This window comes from Mastomys coucha, unplaced genomic scaffold, assembly GCF_008632895.1.
Source record: "Mastomys coucha isolate ucsf_1 unplaced genomic scaffold, UCSF_Mcou_1 pScaffold6, whole genome shotgun sequence".
Classification (NCBI taxonomy): domain Eukaryota; kingdom Metazoa; phylum Chordata; class Mammalia; order Rodentia; family Muridae; genus Mastomys; species Mastomys coucha.
Window position 1 is genome coordinate 15,402,401 of NW_022196912.1, and position 5,856 is coordinate 15,408,256.

The window sequence follows — 5,856 nt, forward strand, 5'->3', positions numbered from 1 at the left end:
CTCCATCTTTCTCTCTTCTCTCTCTTCTTCTCTCTCTCCCCTCTCCCTTCTTGCGCTGTTACTCCCTACCCCTCTTCCAATTAAACCTCTTACACATGAAACTGCCTGGGCCTGGTGTCTGCAGATGCTTCCTGCCGCGACTCAAAACCCATCAATGAGTTCTTGTGGGAACAAATTACATCCCAATGAGAAAACCTGCAAAGTCACTAAAATACAAGTTTAATATGCTAAATGAAGGTTTGACTTGGAGACATCTTTGAAATGACTTTGTTTCCAGGTTTTAAGCAGAGTGTTTATTTTTGCATTGTTTTCACTCTTTTTGACCAAGTAGCTATTATATCTGTTAGAAGAGGGGCAAAAAATATATTTTTAAAATTCATACCAAAATATAACAATCTAAAGTCAGAGCTGACACACTCAATTCCCTTCTGCTTTGGAACTGTTTGTGAATTTTCTAAGAAATTATATTCTATTCATCTGTGTTGTAACACTATGACAATGTGAATTTTTTCTACTGGTCAGACTACAAACAATATGATCAGTCTTTATTGGAAAAAAACCGTTCCTTCCATCTTATATTGTTGGGATAATGTTAATTGTGATTATTAATTATCCCCTTCTTACTTTTCAAAGAACAGTCTTTCTATTTGTAATTTTCAAGGTATATGTATGAAAACATTTATTCAGTATGGACACATCAGAAAGAGATCTAATGATTACACAATCCCTACTCCCAGCACACACAGTTCCTTCAAGGGTCCTCAAGTGAATGTAACTAACGCTCTGTACATCTAAGCAGTCCTGGTCAATGTGTGTTCTTATTCGCCATTGACCCATCCTTGGTCTCATCCTGTAATGTGGATGTAATGACTGACAAGTCATTAGAACTGTGTGAAGTCTTCTTCCAGGAAGAAAGCTCCCCCTCTGGCCAGTGCTTTCTCCTCTTCCCAGCCTGAGATTCCCCACAAACATTTCCATTTCTTTGCAATCCATGGTTTCCATAGTCTGATGCCTTGAGAGACATAGGTGTCTCTTTAGAGTATCTTTACATTTCTGCCAGGCTGTTAGAGTTTCCCCACTTTCTGTTTGAGTACCTTAATCTTGATGTCTACATCTGAAACAAATAGAATGCAAGGAAGGATCAGAATCAAGGTAAATGAGTTTCATTAGTGCCAGGTAGCCAGGGATGAGAATGGTTTTCATAAAGGTTCTTGGCTTTTAGGAGAGTTGCATAAGCTCCGTCTTGTTGGATTGAATCAGGATTTCATTATAAAACTTAGACTGGTCCCAATTTTAATAGCCTCCTATTTCAGCTTCCCAAGTGTGTGGTTTTCATGCAACTACTTCCATGTCCAACATAGTTCTGACAACTTCCCCATGTCTCTGAACAACATTCTCTGAAGACACTGCTTATTAACCATCAGCTGGTTTGTTCTCCATTGTCCCACAATGCCAGGAAAAGATTTATCCTGGTTAGTCTGATTTGATCCCACATTGTAGGGGTGGGGTGGGGGAATTAGTGACAGATGTCAAGATGTTCATGCCAATACACCATTTAGTCCCAGTTTAAGCAGTAGCTCTTAGGTCAAACCAACTTGAAGTAAGTTCTGCTTGTCCTTTAGGTAATGTCCTAGCATCTCAATATTCTCAAAAATTCTAAACCAAAGTTCGGGTTCCTTTCTCGGAAGCTGATTTTCAAGAGATAAACTTTCTTGAGAATCCAAAACAAAGTTCAACATATTTCTAAGTTTCCCAAGTAGAGATAAAGCAGTTGGCTGAAGAAGAAAGACAGGAAATTGTCCCTGGAATACAATAACTCAGGCAGCCGCTGAGAACTCCCATCTTTCCTCTCCTCCCTTGGTCTCCTCACTGTGAGTGGCACCCCATCCCAACATGTGTCTTTACACCTTCATGGCCATCATTTTGCTATTGTTCTGGCTAGTTTTGTGTCAACTTTAACACAAGCTGAAGTCATCTGAGAGGAAGGAACCACAGTTGAGAAATTGTCTCCATAAATCAGGTTGTAGGCAAATCTGTAAGGCATTTTCTTTCTTAGTGATTAATGTGGAGGACAGAGCCTATTGTGAGTGGCCCACTCTTGGAATGGTGGTCCTGGGTTCCATAGGAAAGAAGACTGAGCAAGCCATGAGGAGCAAGTCGGTAAGCTGAGTCTTTTACTGTCTCTGCATCAGTTCCTGTCTCCAGCTTCCTGCCCTTTTTGAATTTCTGCCTAACTGTACAGAAGTATGAGTGAAATAACCCCTTTCTTCCTCAAGTTGCTTTTGATCAAAGTGCGTTGTCACAGCAATATTAACGTTAACTAAGTCAGAAATTGGTACCAGGAATGAGTTATTGCTGTGAAGCACTGAGTATGTTGTTTGGGGGAGGACTGTGGAAGGCAGAAGCTCTGAATTTGGGGCTAGAAAATACATTAAGAGAGTTTAGTGGGCTGTTCTGTAGGAGCTTGGGAAACCAGAATGTAGGGAGCAATGTGGATGATGGAGGCCTCACTTGTGACATTTCACAAGGAAGTTTGAGAGGGAAGTATTAAAGATCATTTGTTTTAGAGTCATGTCTGCTCCTGACAGTACCCCCTTCACAATTAAAAGAAGAAATTGAGTATCAAAACCTCCATATGGAGTTGCTCCAGTTATGGCAAGGTAGCCACTGGACAAAAATTGCCCTCATTCATCTACAGATTAAAAACAAAAAACAAAACAAAACAAAACAAAAAATGACCAGGCGGTGGTGGCGCATGACTTTAATCCCAGCACTTGGGAGGCAGAGGCAGGCGGATTTCTGAGTTCAAGGCCAGCCTAGTCTACAGAGTGAGTTCCAGGACAGTCAGGATTACACAGAGAAACCCTGTCTCGAAAAAACAAAACAAACAAACAAACAAACAAAAATACTGTCCAGGAAAGGACACACAATGCAGGATAGTTGACAACCTAGCTCTGCCAAGACAGAGTAAACAAGTCCTTCATATCTCCTGCTTCATTTCAAGGTCTGTCAGATGGTTCTGGGCAAGAAGGCTGAAGACAGATGCTCTGACGTTTTGAGGACTAGGAGACTGTCCAGGTAGTCAGCTGTCTCTATAGTTTAAGTTTTAGAAGCTACGTTTTTGTGCTTCCTAAATATTCAGATAATAATTTAATTCATTCTTGAACTTCTAACAGGGTTGAAGACTAATTATAGTGTCATAATCAAATTTAAGTTGTTTAGCACTGAGGAAGGTAATATAGATTTGAAATGATGGTTTTCAGATGGTAATGCAAGTTAAAATCAAAACATAAGTATAGAATTTAAAACTCTTTAAGTTAGGATAGATGGTAGAGTAGTTTATCTAATTGACAGATATGATGGACTGGATGTTAATTATATATCATATTTTGTAATTCACATAACTGTTATAGTTATGCTCAATTTATGTCTAAGAGAAGAACCTTTTTTTATTGGACAGAAAGGGTGAGATATTGGGGATTGGTTCTAATGCTTTGTCTTAACTCAGCTCCCAAAATCATATGGGAATCTGCATGTCCAGACGCTAAGGTTCCTTGTCCCCAATTAGTTTATGATTAATCAATAAAGAGCCAATGGCCAATTGCTGAGCAGGGTGAAAGAGGCAGGGCTTTTAGGATTTAGGCAAGAAACACAGAGGAAAGAAGAATCGGAATCTCCATGACTCAGAAGCAGAGAGATCAGATTTAAGACTTGCAGGAGAGAAATCATCCAGCAATGTAGGTGCAAAGGGAAAGTGGCCCCATGAGTGGGCTGCCCAGAAGCAAACAGGACTGCAAAGATCAGATATAGATTTAGGAAGCGTTAACTCAGAAATACTGGAGGGGACTGTGTGCTAGCCATGGGGAGGTTTGAAAGTGCTCAGCCATTGAGCTAGTCAAGACATAGCAAAATATAAAAGTTGTGTGTGTGTGTGTGTGTGTGTGTGTGTGTGTGTCTGTGTGTTTCATTCATGAATCCAGAGCTCTTGGGTGGGTACAGAGATGTGCTTCCACCTCCAGGAGCTCAGATCAGATTAAAGATCAGCTATACAGGGAAGTTTGAGAGTGTGTTATAGACACTGTCAGGGCCTTTGCTATTTTAAATTAAGAATCTGGGGTTCTGGTCAGCTAGGGCCGAAGAATAGGCTTTGCTTAACGAGAGATCCAGATCATTAAAATGAAACCTTTGCTTTACTTGGACAATTGATGTTGGTTAGCTAGGGTTGAGAAATTACTGGTGATTAAGAAGAGATTAGCACCATTGAGGGAAACATCTTCTAGAAAGTGTTTCTTCAGGGGCAGCACACAGAAACTGTTCCAGAGGCAAACACAGTATGGGAGTACCTATACTGGCAGTCAAACTTGATCTTGTGTTAAGTGTCTCCTAGGAGGTAGTAGTTTTGAAGAATGAAGAAGTCACGGAGAACAGAGAGGTCAGGAGCAGCCACTGCTAAAGATTCAAGTAGCAGTTGAAGCTCCAGGATTGATGGGGTCACAGAGAGAAGATGAGGGTTAGCACCATGAAGAGAATCTGGGAGAAGCAATTAGCAAAAGTACAGCCCAGTTGCTGCAGGAAACCCTAGGATTTTGGAGGGAACAGTCCTATCGGACCATGGCCATGGACAACAGAAGTCATTGAGTGGAACTGGCTTGATTTGTGCTGTGCTAAGTCCTTTGGAGGAGTCCTGAAGATTGTGAGTGAGCTCCAGACATTGGAAACTGAGTTATTTATGTAGTTAGAGCTGGTTTTGCTCTGTTCAAACTGTAATTGTAAACTGGTTCTTTCTACTTGGAATAAGAGAGCATTTTATTTTACAGTAGGCCACAATTGAGAGACTTTGAACTTTTAAAAGATTTTGAAGTTTAAAAAAAAATTTGGATTTTTAAGGAGACCTTGAATTTGTAAAGATACTGAAATTTCAAAGTGTTTGCATTTTTAATACATTTTATATTGTGATATTTATTAATATGAGATCTTGGGGATGAACAAAAAGAGAAAGATTATTGTTAACTAGTGCTGTATTGGTATTTAGTGTTGAAGGGGTCAGTTGTTGAATGTGGGGCTACATCCTATGCCACTTGAAGTCTGGCCACTCATCCTCAACAAGCAGTTAAAAGAGTCAAACTGAAAATGGAAAAAAGGAGGTTTACTCTGGTGGACACAGTGGGAAGAAGGACACACCCTTCCCATGCCCACCCCTCACCCCCAAGTCCTTCTTTGAGCAATACATGTTTTTAAAGGCTTGTATTTGAGATGCATGTTAAGTCTAGTAATCTCCAGTGAAACAGGAAGAAATTATCTAAAATTGCTTTCCAGGGGGCCCCAAAATAGAATACTAAGAAAGTAAATAGGTACTAGGGGTGTTGCTAATTGTGTAACACATGCTTAGCATGGAACGCTGGATTCGATCCCAGAACAAAACTAACAAATAAAAATGACACGAATTCACAGAAACATGAACAGTCTTTTAAAATAATGTTTGTTATAGCACATATAGCTATTACTATCAATGCTAACAAGAAGTAGCAACATAAAACCATAATTCAAGTTCTACCTCTAAATATATATATATACATATATGTACACATATATATGTATATATATACTGAGTTCACATATATACACTAAGTTCATATATATATATATATATAATTTTGTCTAGACTTGGGCTTAAATTTAAACTAACTTTATACTAGTTTGTTTTATTTAAATATCTATAAACACTAGTGAAGTATTTTGAGTGTTTCTGTAATCCTAAAACAGCATGTGTTATGTTATGGTCATAAAATTTTTTGAAGACTATAGTTTATTTACACTACATGATTCATTTCATAAATTAGATGAACTAATCCATTT